We start from the raw sequence: 15,756 nt of genomic DNA, 5'->3' as shown, positions 1-15,756 counted from the left end.
AAAATGACAAAATATTGACATTGAATTCTCATCTAGAAATTAAGGAATGAATTTTCTTATGGTTCTAACAATAGCTAGATATGTTGCCTTGGTAAAGAAACAAACTCCATAATTTTTTTTCTCATCCCTAATGTGAGGAGGTTAAATTATATAGTTGTAAGAGCCTTTCTTATTCTATAATTCCATGATTCTTTCTATTTCTTGTAATTATTACTCCAATTACTTATGGCAGAATTATGATTGTGAGCAAAGCTTTGAAAAAAAAAGCTTAGGAGTAATGCATTGACTCATTCCTTTACTCAACAGATACCCACTGAGCACCAAGTTTATTAAAGAGTATTATTCCCTCCAGAGTACCAAATAGAATAATGAGTGACACTTTGTTCCTGTCAAAAGAAGCCTGTATATATTTAGAAGATACAACAAAGTAAGATTAATTTGGTACTGCAAGAGGAATAAAATAATCACCAAATTGACAAAGATGCTTTTAGTTAACAAAAGCAACACAATATTCAAATGTTTAGGTTTAAATGGGCTAAGAAAACTATATTTTATCATTCTGTTTGATTGACTAACTTACTTGTTCAACAACTGCTTACTATTTGTGTACTATATAAAAGATACTGTTCTAGATGCTGGTAAGCATAATAAAACCAAGCAAAAAAATAACCTCTTATATATGCATATGCTGTTTTCACTTCCTGGGATAATCTTTCCTGAATTTTTGCATGACTTCCTTCCTCAATTTATTCACTACTGGATTGTGATCTCCCTGACAACAAGATGTCTTCATTTTCCAGGGCTGCTATCACAAATACCACAAAGTGGTTTAATTCAAACAAGCAAAGTTTATTGACTCATATTTTTAAGCTAAAAGGACTACAAAACATAGCTTTCAGCAAAAGTATGCTTTTTCCCTAAAGTTTGTAGTGTTCTGATGCTGGCTATCAGCTGGCTTGTATCTCTACTTCCCATCACGTGGCAATGTGTATTCTTCCAGATTTTTTTGGCTTCCTGCTTCTCCCTGGAACCTTTTCTGACTCCAAATTTTGGTTTCTTCTCTTTATAAGGCATCCAGTAATATGGATTAGAGCCATCTTTATTCAGTTGGACCAAATCTTAACTAAAACTAATATATTCAAGAGAGCTTATTTACAATGGGTTTACAGCCACAGAAATGTGGATAAGAATAAGAACATGTCTAAATGAGGATAAATAATTTAATCTACCAAAAAATATAAAAGTAAGGAAAAGAAAAAAGGCAAGGATAACCCCAAGAATTTTGCCTGAAGAAACAGCTGAAGTCAGTGTCAATTCCTGAAACACAGAAGATGGAGTATACTCAAGGCTTACAGGGAGAAAAATAAGGTTTCTTTTTCTATATTTTATGCTTTTAAGCCAGGTGTGTATAAAAGTGAGTCTTTGGAATTAGAATTTGTATGTATGTACTTGAAAGTATAGGAACGAATTGAGGCTGGAGATAGAAATTTAACATTGTTCAGCATACAAATAATGTATGAAGCTATGAGACATTAATGCAGTCACTTGGGCAGTGAAACTGATAGAGAGAAGAAGAAACTGTTTATTCTGTGTGTTGGGACAATACTGTGATATAAAGTAATAAAAAGAAGACTTTTTAAAAACAAAGTGATTTGTTTATGAAATTGAGTTTGAATTGTAAACTAAAGCAGGAGGCTGTCATGTGCATCGTCATGTGATGGAAAGTCCAAGGGCCAAGGATCATTTGCATACAGCCCTAGAATGCCACAGTCCTAGAGGAGAAAGCACTGCCATGTTAACACCTTGATTTTGGACTTCTCATAGTCTCAAAACTGGTTGAAGGAAAGTAAAGCTTCTGAATGACCAAGATGATGGTGTAAGATTCTCTCAAGTGCCATTCCCCCACAGAATCTTTGCATGACTATCAACAACTTGTAAAACTATCTTTCTCAAAACTCCAGAAAGCAAAGTGTTGCAGTAATTCCCAAGTACTAAGTCAAGAAAATACATCTTTAAAAGTTGAAGGAATGCTTGTGGTGTCATTGTTGATTCTTCCCCATCCCACCTGCAAACAATGTAGAGCCAGCTAGCCTCCTACTGTCAGTCCTTGGCCCTGTTCAGTGAAAACAGAGAAAACCCTATGCGCACACTGGAATGTCTATATTTTGGTGCCAGTCAATTAAGTTGCAGACCAAAAGACTAAACTAGGAAATACATCTCTGGCTTACCCTCCTAGAACAAACTGTGCAGGATGAAGAGCTTGCTGACAGCAAAAGCTGCAAATGAAACAAGTCAAAGTCATTTGGGATAAAGGATTATTTGCTTTAAGTCATACAATAGAGTACCTTGGAAGGGAAGAAAATCTGTTTTATTGTGAATAGAGGGGGCTATCAAATTCCGGTAAATGGGAGAATTTCTAGGGCCATGAGCAATCACAATCCAGGACAAGACACAGGCTCACAAAAGATGGAAAGAATCATGCATTTTACATTAACCTTCAGATGATCTTCTTGCTATGAGGATTAAATTTTAAATGAAAGCATCAATCATACACAGTTCATCTGAAAAGTTCATAAAAGGTGACTAATGCATTGTGGTAGTTCGATTCAGTTGTCAACTTGGCCAGGTGAAGGCACCTAGTTCTGTTGCTGTGGACATGAGCCAATGGTATGTGAACCTCATTTGTTGCTGATTATATCTGCAGTCAACTAGGAGGCGTGCCTGCTGCAATGAAGGATGTTTGACTTAATTGGCTGGTGCTTAAATGAGAAAACATAACGTAGCACAGCCCAAGCAACTTGGCATTCCTCATCTCAGCACTTGCAGCTCAGCCCAGGCCTTTGGAGATGCAGAAAGTATCTGCATACAACTCACCCTGGGGAAAGTTGTTGGAACCCAGAGGCCTGGAGAGAAGTCCAGCAGAGACCATCCTGTGCCTTCCAATGTAAGAAAGAACCTCAGTGGAAAGTTAGCTGCCTTTCCTCTGAAGAACTAACAAAATAAATCCCCTTTTATTAAAAGCAAATCTGTCTCTGGTGCGTTGTATTCCAGCAGCTAGCAAACTAGAACATGCGTTAGTATGTATGTTTCTTTTGGTTAGCTCCTGATGGTCAAAGAAATCTCTGTGAGATCACTAGATGTTTATAAACATAAGGAATGGACAGCTAAGGGACTAAATACTAGAGTTTACTCCTTAAATATTAAAATATACAGTGTGCAATAAAGATTACAAAACACACTGGAAATTATGGCTCTTCTAAATAATGGCATAACAATTCAGAAACTATTAATGAAGAAGACCAGATTTGGGACATACCAGATGAAAACTTTAAAAAAAAATATCCTCAATGTGCTCAAAGAGAAAAAGGAAAACACAGAGAAAGAATAAAGGATATCAGGTATACAACGAAAGAGCAATATGTGGATCTCTAAAGAGAGAAAAAATTTAAAAAGGAACCAAAGAGAAATACTGGCATTGAAGACCATAACAACTGAAATGAAAAATTCTCTAGGGTATTTCAACAATATATTGGAGCTGGAGTAAGAAAGAATCAGTGAAGAATGCAGAAACAAGACAACTGAAATAATTCAGATTGAAGAGCAGAGAGAAAAAGTGCTTTAAAGAAGTGAAGAGAGCCTAAGAAGTTTGTAAAACAACATAAAACATAATACACATATTATGGGAGTCCCAGAAAGAGGAGAAAGAGAAAAATGGGAAGAAGGAATTTTAAAAGAAATAATGGCAGAAAACTTTCCAAATTTAACAAAATATATAAGCATATTTATTCAAGATTCCTAACTAACCCCAAATAAGATAAACTAGAAAAGAAACTTCCCAGATAATAGTAGTCAAACTATTGAATGCCAAGGATAAGGAGAGAATAAAAGCCACAAAAGAAAAGCAACATGTTATTAACAAGGGAGTTCCAATAATATTAATTACTGACTTCTCATCAGAAACTATGGAGGCCAGAAAACAGCCTTTAAAGTACTGGGAAAAATAATTTACTACCAAGGATTTTGTATACCCTGTGAGGTTTTTTTCTTTTTAGTTATGGAGTTATTAAGCTATTCCCAGACAAACAAAAGTTGAGTAAATTTGTCACCACTAGACCTGCCTTATAAGGATTGCTAGAGTAAGTTCTTCCAACTGAAAGGAAAGGACATTAGACAGTGAATCAAAGAGGCATAAAGAAATGATGAATTTTCGTAAAGGTAACCATATGGGTAATTACAAAACTAGTATTATTGCCATGCATTTTTTTCTTGGTATGTGATTCCACTTTTAGTTCTTAGAGGTTCTAAGATACAAATACATGAAAATTAATGATAAACCAATGGTTTGGGATACATAATATATAATGATACATTTTGTAACAAATATAACAAAAAATAGGGGGCAGAGAGGTGGAGGAACACATGTGAGTATACTATTGGACTTAAGTTGTTATCAAATAAAACAGGATTATGATAGATTTAGAGAGTTAAATTTTAGCCTATGGTAACCACAAATAAAATATATGAAAAATCTATACAAGAAGAAACAAGAAAGTACTCAATATGGAACAGTATAAAAATAAAATAAATATGAATATAAGCATTAATGAAATAATTGAGAGAAAATGAGGTATTCGATTTACAGAAGCCATGTAGCAAAATGACAGGAGAAATTTCTGCATTATCAATAATTACTTCAAATATTAATAGATTAATCTCTCAAAACAAAATGCAGAGATTGGCAGATGGATAATAAAGCCTGATATAGCCATGTGCATTGTTTACAAAAGACTTACCTTAAATTTAAATATATTTAGGCTGAAAGTGAGAGAATGGAAATATATACTACTAAAAAAACAAAAGAGAACTGGGGCAGATATACTAATATCAGATAAAATACACTTTAAGTGAAAAATTGTTACAAAGGACAATGAGTGTATAATACTATGATAAAGGGGTCAAGTCAGCAAGAAGACATAACAATTATAACTATGTATGCACTTAATGGTAGAGCCAAAAATATACAAAACAAATTTTGAAATATTGAAAGGAGAAATACAGTTTTACATTCATAAAAGGAAACTTCAATACAGCTCTTTGAACAATGGATACAGTATCAAAATAGAAGATCAAAAAGGTAATAGAGGTTCTTAACAAAACTATTAACCAAGTAGAGTAAATGTAGAAATATAGAACACCTCACCTACCGGCAACAAAGTTCACATTATTCTCTTCTCATGGATCACTCTCCAGTGTAGTCTGTATCTTAGGTCATAAGTATCCATGAAAATACTGAAATCATAAAATTCATTTTCTCCAGTGACAAGGAAGGAAGCTGGAAATTAATAAGAGAGGAATAACTAGAAAATCCACAATATGTGGAAATTAAACAAAGCACTCTTAAATAACCAATAGGTCAAAGAAGAAATCAAGGGTGTAATAAGGAAATATCTTGAGGCAAAGGAAAATGAAAATAACATACTAAACCTTATAGTATGCAGTGTGGTGGGATGCAAATTTATACCTTTCAATGAATATTTTGAAAAGAAGAAATATCTGTAATCAGAGACCTAAGCTCACAACCGTAGGATCTAGAAAAAAGAAAAGCAAATGAAGTCTGAATTGAGCAGAAGAAAAGAAATAACAAAGATTTAAGAGGCGATAAATGAAATAAAATATAAAAACAATAGAATCTTTTTTAAAAATCAAAAGCTGGTTTTTTGAAAAGATCTATCATATCAACAAACTTTTAGCTAGACTGACAAAATAAAGAGAGAGAACAAGAACAACAAAAATCAGAAATGTAAGGGAGACATTATTACAGACATATTCTGAACAATTTATTCCCAACAAAGTAAATAACTAAATGATACAAAATTTTAGAGAAACACAAACTACCTACATTGAATCAAGAAGAAATGAAAGATCTCAACAGACCAATAACAAATAAGAGATTAGATCAGTAATCAAAACCTTCCAAAAAGAAAAGCCCAAGACAAAAAGTTTTCACTGCTGAATTGTATAAAATATTCCAAGAAGAATTAACATCAGTTCTGCCCCAACTATTACAAAAAATTGAAAAAGGTACACTGCCTAATTCATTCTATGAGACCAACATCACCCTGATAACAAAGCCAGATAAAAATATCACAAGAAAAGAAAATTACAGTTCAATATCTCTTATGAATATAGATAATAAATTCCTCAACAAAATAGTAGCAAGCTGAATCTAGCAGCACATTGAAAGCATTACACACCATGATTAAGTGGGATTTATTCCAGGTCTGTAAGGGTGGTCGATCATAAGAAAATCAATTAATGTAATACACCACATTAATAGCATGAAGGAAGAAAAACACACAATCATTTCAATTGACATAGTAAAGGCATTTGACAAAATCCAGCACCTCTTCTTGATAAAAGCACTTAGAAATCTAGGAATAGAAGGAAACATTCTCAAGATTGTCACATTTAAAAATGCTACAGCTAATATAATACTCAATGGTTATAGGCTGAATGCTTTACCCCCAAGCTCAGGAACAGGAAAAGGATACCCACTGTCACCACAGTAACTCAAACTTGTAGTGGCAATTGTAGTTAGAGTGATTAGGTAAGAAGAAAGAAGTCTACATTTAAATTGGAATGTAAGAAGAATAACTTTCCTTCTTACAAATGAAATTATTCTTTATATAAAAAACCCTGAAGCCAACATCACTAGAAAAGAAATATTAGTGGTGATGCTAGGACAACTTTGTGAATGCTGTTATCACCACTAAATTATACATTTGAATAAGGGTAAAAGAGTAAATTTTAGGTTATATATGCGTGTGTGTGTGTGTGTGTGTGTGTGTGTGTGTGTGTGTGTGTATGTTACTAGACTAAAACTTAAGGCACAATAATGGACTTTACAACCCAAACAGTGAACCATATACCATAGTTAATAATACAATTATAATAATACTCTTTTATCAATTGCAATGAAGGTACTACAGTAATGTAAATAGTTAATATTGGAAGTAAGTATATGGGGACTGTATTTTCTGCAGTACATTTTTTTTAACTTAAACTTCTCCAAAAAACATTTAAAATATCTAGGATGAATTTTATTTTGCATATCCCTCTTATTGCTAAGCTTTGTGTCAAAGAATGGAAACTAGTTCAAAGAGCTGGAAAATAGAATTGGGGGAAAATATAAATTTTTGCAGAAGATGGTAAGGAAACAAAGGAAGGACCATCATTGTTTGCCTAGTCATTTGCATTTAGGTGAATGCCTCAAGCCCTTAGTCTGCTTCAGATGATAGTTTCTTTTACTATTTTCCATTTGTCAACAACACATAAAATATTTCTGTGTGAATAATAATGGTGTTTAGAATTTCATTCTCTTTTTGCAGGAATGGAAACAAACTCCTGTGAAATGAGTCATGTTTTTCAATAGAAGTTAGAATGTGACTGATTGAATCAGGAGGAATGTAGGCTGCGATATCTGCACTATTGAACTATAGAGGAGGAAGGGCAGTAGAAGCTAAATTGCAGGTAGTCTAGAAATGTATCTATCTTCATTGAAAATAGTCATGTCCCTCCTTCTAACCCTACCACCCCCGCCCCCCCCCCCCAAGATAGCTGAGACCTGTGACTACAGGGTCTTTGTGCTTCTGGAGAAGGATACCCTTGTAGAATATTTTGTAAGAATAGTCCATTTATGAGACAAAGGTGCAATTAAATGTTTAGTGCCAAAGTTCAAAGTCATCCTTTATGTTGAACAATTATCTTTTTTCTCAACAGGTTTTTAAATATTTTAACTCTTTAATGTACCTTAAAATAAGGTACAGAAGCACATGAAGAGATTCTCATAGTCTTTTATAACCAGTAATTGTAAATTAAAACTAAACATCACTTTATAACTATTATACTGGAAAAGTTTAAAACCTGGATATTGTCATTTGTTATCTATAAGATGCATTACATTTGGGAACATAAATGATGTAGGCATATTTGGAGAGTGATGTCACAACAATTCTTTCCCCAATTATACCAAATGAATTATCTCAGAAATCCATACAGAGATACATGCATGCACATTCACTGCAGCTTTATTTATGGAGTTACTGAGTTGGAGATAATATGGTTTTCATCACTGGGAGAGGGAATAGGTAAAATGTGGTAGATGCATTCATTGAAGCATTAGAAGAAACAAACTGTATACATAAAAAGCAAAAAGCATAGCTCTTAAAGCATAGTACTTGGTGAGAATGAAAAGAAACAAGTATGCATATAAAACATTTTAGTTTTTTTTTTTCTGGGGGGGTGCATGGTTCAGGAATCAAACCCAGGTCTCCTGCATGAAAGGTGAGCATTCTAACCACTGAACTACCCATGCACCCCCATATAAAACATTTTGTAAACAAAATGCATATAAAAAGAATTGAATGCTTGTCTATTTTGGAGGAGGGGAATGGTATGGGAAAAGAAGAGGGTACTTGACCAGACAAAAGATAATATTCCATAAACTATAATACAATGCATTAAAATTAGTAAAGGAGGGTGGGCCATGTTGGCTCAGCAGGCAAGAATGCTTGCCTGTCAGGCCAGAGGACCTGGGTTCGCTTCCTGGTGCCTGCCCACATAAAAAAAAAAAAAGAAAAAAATTAGTATAGGAAGCCATGAAAACATAGATGGTATTTAAACTCATGGGACTTATAGATTTCCCTAGGCAGAGTATATACATAAAGAAGAGAAAGTATCCCACAATATAATCTTAGAACCCTATGAAAATGTAGAAGACAGGCAGAAAATCTGCCACAAAGAAAACTGAGGTGTGAGTACACAAAAATAATAGTAATACTTACATAATCATTACTATGCCTATCAATGTTCTAATTCCTTGCCATGATTAACTTACTTAACCCTAGCAAAATAAAGATTATTTAACTTCATCCTCATCACCATTACCAGTTTGCAGATTTGAGAAACTGAAACAAATAATATTTTTTTCTGAAGTTACAGAATGAGTGGCAAAATCTGGATTCAAACTATAGAAGATTTTTTTCCAGAATTTACGGACTAACCACTATAATATGCTGTTTCAATACTTGACAATACTTGACAGAGCAAAACCAGTGGTTTAAAGTCATTGATGCATGCAGAAGAAAGTGTCCAAATGGAGGCAGTGGCCAACTATTGCAAATATTTTCTGTAGTAAGATGAGAAGAGAAAGAGCGGTGAGGACCCAAAGGCAGCAAAGCAGGCAGTAAAATCAGTTGACCTGGTAATTTTATTGAGCTTACAACTGAAACTTTTTTGGAATCTGCTCATCCATTCTTATTTAATTAAACTTTGAGTTAGAGACATAAGCTCAAAATTCACCCATGATATTCAAGATTTATAAGATGGGGCTAGAAATTTAGAGTAAAGAAAAAAGAGAAAATGCAAGACAGTAGAAAAAGCAAAGGAGGTGCTGATTAGAATATTGAACTTTGTGAAGAATAGCTTCATCCATAATGTCTAGATGTGGTTGAGGAGACTAGAGGTCTTAATGAGTGTAGAGGAGAATCCTCTGTTAAAAGAGTTTGGACACCTCGTGGCTTTGAATGAAATGAAAAGCAGGTTCTAGAGCCATGCAATATCCTGGGAAGGCTTTACATGATAGCAGCAGGGCATAATATCAGATAGTACTATTGTTGGCCCTTAGTTATAAAATGAAGCTAAAAAATGTTTAGCAAGGTTTCTCATATATTTTGTAAAGTAATCTAGCAAAAAACATAGAGATGGAGCCTCAATATAGACTGAGAATGTCAAAACAACACTTTTCCACTGAAACTATGTTTGATGAAGAAGGTGTCATAATGAATAATGGACTGCAATCATATATTTTATTTAGTAAGACTAATAGTTCTATATGTGTGGTGCATATGCTCATATATCACCCAAGGTACTTTTGACGGAAGGTGAAAAAATGAAAATCTGTTACAAAAGTTATTTAACACATGAGACAAGACAGAATATACCCATTTTTTTTTTTTTTTTGGTTTGCTAAAGCTGCTGGAAAGCAATATACCAGAAATGAAATGGCTTTTTAAAAGGGAATTTATTAAGTTGCAAGTTTACAGTTCTAAGGAAATGAAAATATCCAAATGAAGGCACAAATAAGGGGTTACCTTCACTCAAGAAAGGCTGATGCCACACAGAACACCTCTGTCAGCTGGGAAGGCACATGGCTGGTGTCTGCTGGGGTTTTTGGCTTCTGGATATCTCTCTCAGTAACATTTCAAATACAGTGCAAAGTCAGAAACAGTACAGATCTCATCAAAGTCAGCTATAAGTATGGTCTATCCCAAGGTAAATTTCTCTCCTGGCTATTGACCTGTAAAACTCAGAACAAGTTATCTGCTGCCAAAATACAAAGGAGAGACAGACATAAGATACACATTCCAATTTCCATAGGGAGAATTCGGAGGGAGCACTGGGGTCAACAGACCCAAAGAGTTTCAAAAACCTGCAGGGCAAACTCTATCAGATTTCAAAGTCTGGGAGCCATTTAGAAAGCAACTGTCACACCCTTTCCAAGGGCCTAAGCAGTGACCTGGCTCTCTTCAAATGCTTGGTTAAGAATTGCAACCTTAAATGACATTGGGAACACCATCATTTTCTGGGCTCCACTCTCTCCCAGCATTGGGTCAACACCTGGGCTCTCTGCCATCTCTGGGGCATATGCTCAAATCCCTCAGAACATATCGTGGCAGTTAGGCTCTACCCCATCCCCAAGGAATGTGCTCCACCCCCTCTGAGGCCTGGGCAACTGACACTCTTCCCTCTGCCTTTGGGGCTAACTCACCATCTCCAAATGAATGAGTGGGCCTGTTCTCTTGGACCAAGGTTTCTTGGTTTCCAACCTTGGCTTCCATGGTCCTACCTTTGAAGTCACTATTCCTTCAATCTGTCATTTTTCTGACCCTTTTAGTCCAGGCTGGGAGCAGTTCCATTAATACAGATCCCACAACCTCTTCTTGGTTTTCTATGCAGTACACTAGATAATGCCCATTACACAAAAGGACTTTCTACAAATCCTTTCTGGATAACTCCATCTCAAATCCCCATTTGCCTTATAATGTCTGACTGCTTCCTTGTTTGGTTAAATCCTCATGTGGAGCACTATTCTCTGGGGTCTCTCTGGAGAATTCTGGAAGCTCAGAATTTTCCAGACCATCAATATCTGGTTACTTTGTACCCAATAATTCACCTCTCAGTTTTTCTCTTTCCTGCCACATTTCAGTATAAGCTGCAAGGAGAAACCAGGACACACTTTCCACATTAAATTAGCAAATTTTTTCAACTAAGTATTCTAGTTCATGGCTTTTAAACTCTGTCTTCTATTCAATACAAGTAGTCAATATTGCCAGATTCTTTGCTCCTTTAAAACAAAGATCACCTTCTGTGCCAGTGTGAAAGTATTATGTACCAGAAAAGCCATGCTCTAATATTGATCCAATTTTGTGGAGAAAAACATTTCTCAATCCTGATTCAACACTGGAGGTTGGAATCATTTCATTAGATTATCTGCATGGAGACATGACCAACCCAATTGTGGGTGGCAACTTTCGATTAGATTACCTTCATGGAAATGTGACATGCCCAGTTGTGGGTACTAACTCTTGATGAGATGGGAATGTGAGTCCACCCATTCTGGATGGGTTTTGATTAGTTTACTGGAATCCTTTAAAAGAGGGAACATTTTGGAGAGAGTCAGAAATGACAAAAACCACAGAATCCTTAAAGCCAACAGAGAGAGCAGAGGGAGATGGATGGAGAACAGAGACACAGATATTTGGAGATACTTGGAGCCCAATTGATATCATCGTGAAAGATTAAGTAGGCCAGAACCTGGGGAGAGCCAAGGAAGACAGGAGATGAAACCTGGAAGACAAGAGATGAAAGCCAGCCCCTTAGGAGCAAAGTGAAGAACCCCCACAGGAACAAAGAGACTGAAGGCAACAGAGCTCAGGAGCAAGGAGCCAATCGATGCCAGAATGACTTTCTAGCTGACAGAGGTGTTCCAGACACTTCAGCCTTTCTTGAGTGAAGGTAACCTCTTATTTGTCCCTTAATTTGGACACTTTCACATCCTTAGAGCTGTAAACTTATAAATTATTAAATTCCCCTTTCTGACGATGCTACCCAGAACATCTCTGTCAGCCAGAAGGTCATGTGGCTGGCATCTGCTGGGGTCTTTGGCTTCTGGACACCTCTCTTAGCTGGGGAGGCACTTGGGGATGTCTGCTAGCTTTCTCTCTAAACTTCTTGTTTCATGAAGCTTCCCCAGGTGAAAAATAGGGGTATTTTCTTTCTTCATCTCTAAAGGCCTCTGGTTGTAGGAATTCTAAAGCTTTTCTCAAAATGGTTCCCTCTTAAAGGACTCAGGTAAGGGACTCCCCCCGCCTAGAATGATTGGAGACACAGCTCCATGGAAACCACCTAATCAAAAGAAACCACCCACACTTGGGTGGGTTACATCTCCATGGAAACAATGAAAAAGATTCCACCAAGCAATATTGATTCAAGATTAAACAACATAGCTTTTCTGAGGAACACAACAGTTTCAAACCAGCACAGGGCTGTATACATAAAAGCATGTGATACTTTTTAAAAAGAAAGGTTATTTCATTACTGCAAAAATACTGATATTGTAAAACTAAGTAGATATCATTAGGGGAGTTAGGGAAAACTAAAAGTGAGTAAATAAATGAACTATTTAATAATCTTCAAAGTGAGGGCTTATAGAAAATGAAGGCACAACTAGACTCCTTGGTTATGAGTATTTATTTTGATTGTTATTGATAGGAAACATTCACATAGAAGAAAAGTAGCTGACATGTTAGAAGTCAGAGAGAGTAGGGATTAAGAGACTCATTGACTCTGGAATTAGAGTGTCTGGCTCTGAATCCATTTCTGCAATTTATTAGAAATGTAACATTCCCAAGTCATCTATTTAACCTTTTATGCATCCATTTCTTCTGTAAATTTAGAACAGTAACACTTAATTTTGTTGTTGTGAATATTAAAATACCTACCTTTGTGAAGCATACAGAACCGTTCCTGGTAATTATCTATTATTAGAAAAGCAAAGACAGAGCAAGTAAGATGAATAATTTCTACTGGTATCATCTTTGAAATTTATCCTTTTGCCATTATCTTTATTATTTACTTGGCATTCATATCACATATTCATGCCAATACATATTGGCACATGCCCACTTTTCCATCTACCAAGAATACTGCAATCCCAGATCTTAAATATAACTCCCTGGTAGGGTTACTTGAAAAGCCAAGGAATCCTGAAAGAACTGGGCAGATTATCATGGGTAAATTTCAGTAACAACAGCAATCAAAAATAGCCTCAGAGTAGGCAAACAAAGTGAAAAATAATCAGATCTAAGGAATATAATTCAAGGCAAACTTTAAGCTTGGATATTTGATGTTGGAAATATTTTAAAATTAAGTTCCAAAATGCTGGGCATTACTAAATCTCTCTGCAGATGATTAAATTGGTTATAAAGACATTATACTGATGCTTCAGGTGTGGCTCATGTTTCCCCAAAGATAAGCAGAGTAAAGGAAGGGCAAGACATTAGAAAACAATACCTAGTCTTGGTAACAGCAGCTGTGCCATTTTAGTTTTACGTAAGAATGATGCGCTCATCAGATAGATGATGTTATACATACCGAACTTGAAAATATTTTTTCTCATGTCAATCTCAATGACATAAAATTCTCAAAAGATGTTAGTGTTGTACATATTTTAGGTAGCTGTAAATATATTAATAAAAGGAGACACGTAGGGAGTCTCAGGAGGCCAGAAAAAATAAGTCTTAATTGTAGCTGTTATTCACCCATATTTAATGGGAAACTATTGCCTGCATGATGAAACCATCAGTCACAAGTTCAAAAACTATAATGGATGATAGAGATTTTTGAGAACTTCCTCTATTTAACTGCTGGGGACAAATGAAAAACCATGTATTGTTAAGATATAGCCAAAGGATTTGGAAATTTAAAAAGACCTAAACTAAAATCCTAATCCATAATTAGCCAGCTGGCTGAACTTGACCAAGCCACTTGAACTCCATCTCAATTTATTTTTTGTAAAAGAAGATGACTCAAACATGTTCTGCATTCTACAGTTATGAGGGCAAACCAAGGAGTGTTTAGGTAAAATTGTTTAACTGTAGAATGCCTTAACAAATTATCATTGTTATATAGCATATCTGACCCTGATATGTTATGGGATAATATATATATATATTTTTTGACCAATTGACTTTTATTACTCTCCTACAATAGAGTGATTCAAAAAGAATAAAAAAATTTTAAAGTGAACGATTTAGTAGATAGTTTACATATGAATATATTATTAAGCACATTTGGAAAATAGCTATCACATTTATTTATATAAACATACAAATGTTCACTGTGTACCCCTTGTCTCCCATGGCAAATATCAACCCTGCAATCTAATTCATCCCAGACCCACCTGAGAATATCGCTGTTATTGGATGAAATGCTATACCATATAATCATCTAAGACAGGATACTTCTGATAGTGAAAAAGGGCACTAAAAATAATTAAAATTATATTTGAAAAATATTTTAATTGTGAATCATAATTTTACTATTCTGATGTACTTAAAATATTTCAATTGCTAGCAAAACATAATTTTTAAAATATATCATATTTCCATATATATGAAAGCAAATTTTATAATTCTCCATATTTATTTCTTGGATATTAAAAAATGTAAGAAAATAATTATTGTTGAGACATATTCATGTACGTTGAACAGTTTATTTGCCTTACTTGTCTCTAAAACTATGTTATGGGTATTTTTCTGAAAAATTTTTTAAGTATTTTTTTTTTTTATGAAGTTGGTAGCAATAATCTTCAGGGTTTCATTTTGTGGCTAATACATTCTGTACACATTCCTGTCTTCAACTGACAGTTCTCTGGATTGTGATATATATATTTTTTTGCCTTTTTTTTTTTGCATGGACAGGCACCAGGAATTGAACTTGAGTCTTCGGCATAGCAGGCAAGAACTCTGTCTGCTGAGCCACTGTGGCCCACCCTAGCTTAAGATATTTTAACTGATAAAATAGTCTCTGTATAGACACTGAAGTACTGGCAAATACAGGGCAAATTGTACTAAATGGAAAATATCCCAAGTCTCATATTGACCATGTTGAAATATATAGATATTAAAATGTATAAATATTTTTGTGAGTACTGTATATTTTTGCCTCCAGAGTCCTCTGCTTTGACAAATATTTTAATGAATGTTTTATGTCAACTCTCTGCTCAGTTTTTCCTAGTCATTCAAATTGGACTGCAGAATTTTGTATATTTCCAGAAAAGTTAATATGGATATTTCCTCATATGCAGATTTTCCTCAAAATGAGCTTTTCATTACTTTCTTCTTTGTCACCTGCATGTATGAAAATAGAATTTACTTTTAACTGTTTTTGTGGATTTTTTATTACCTTGTGAGGATTAATGTTTTCACTAAATATTCATTCTTATATGCATTTTTATGAATTAGTGATGGTGATAATGAGTAGAAATACTAAATTTATTTTGACTATTGTATGAGACAAGTTAGGGTAAGAAGTTAGCTCAGTTTCTGTCCTATAGTAAATACTCAATACATTTTTGCTGCAATTGTTAATTTTTTAGTGACTTGTCTATTTAGTCTTATTTTCCAAGTTTAAACA

Source organism: Tamandua tetradactyla, chromosome 19 (assembly GCF_023851605.1).
Source record: "Tamandua tetradactyla isolate mTamTet1 chromosome 19, mTamTet1.pri, whole genome shotgun sequence".
In the NCBI taxonomy this organism is placed as follows: domain Eukaryota; kingdom Metazoa; phylum Chordata; class Mammalia; order Pilosa; family Myrmecophagidae; genus Tamandua; species Tamandua tetradactyla.
Note: the sequence above shows the minus strand (reverse complement) of the source record.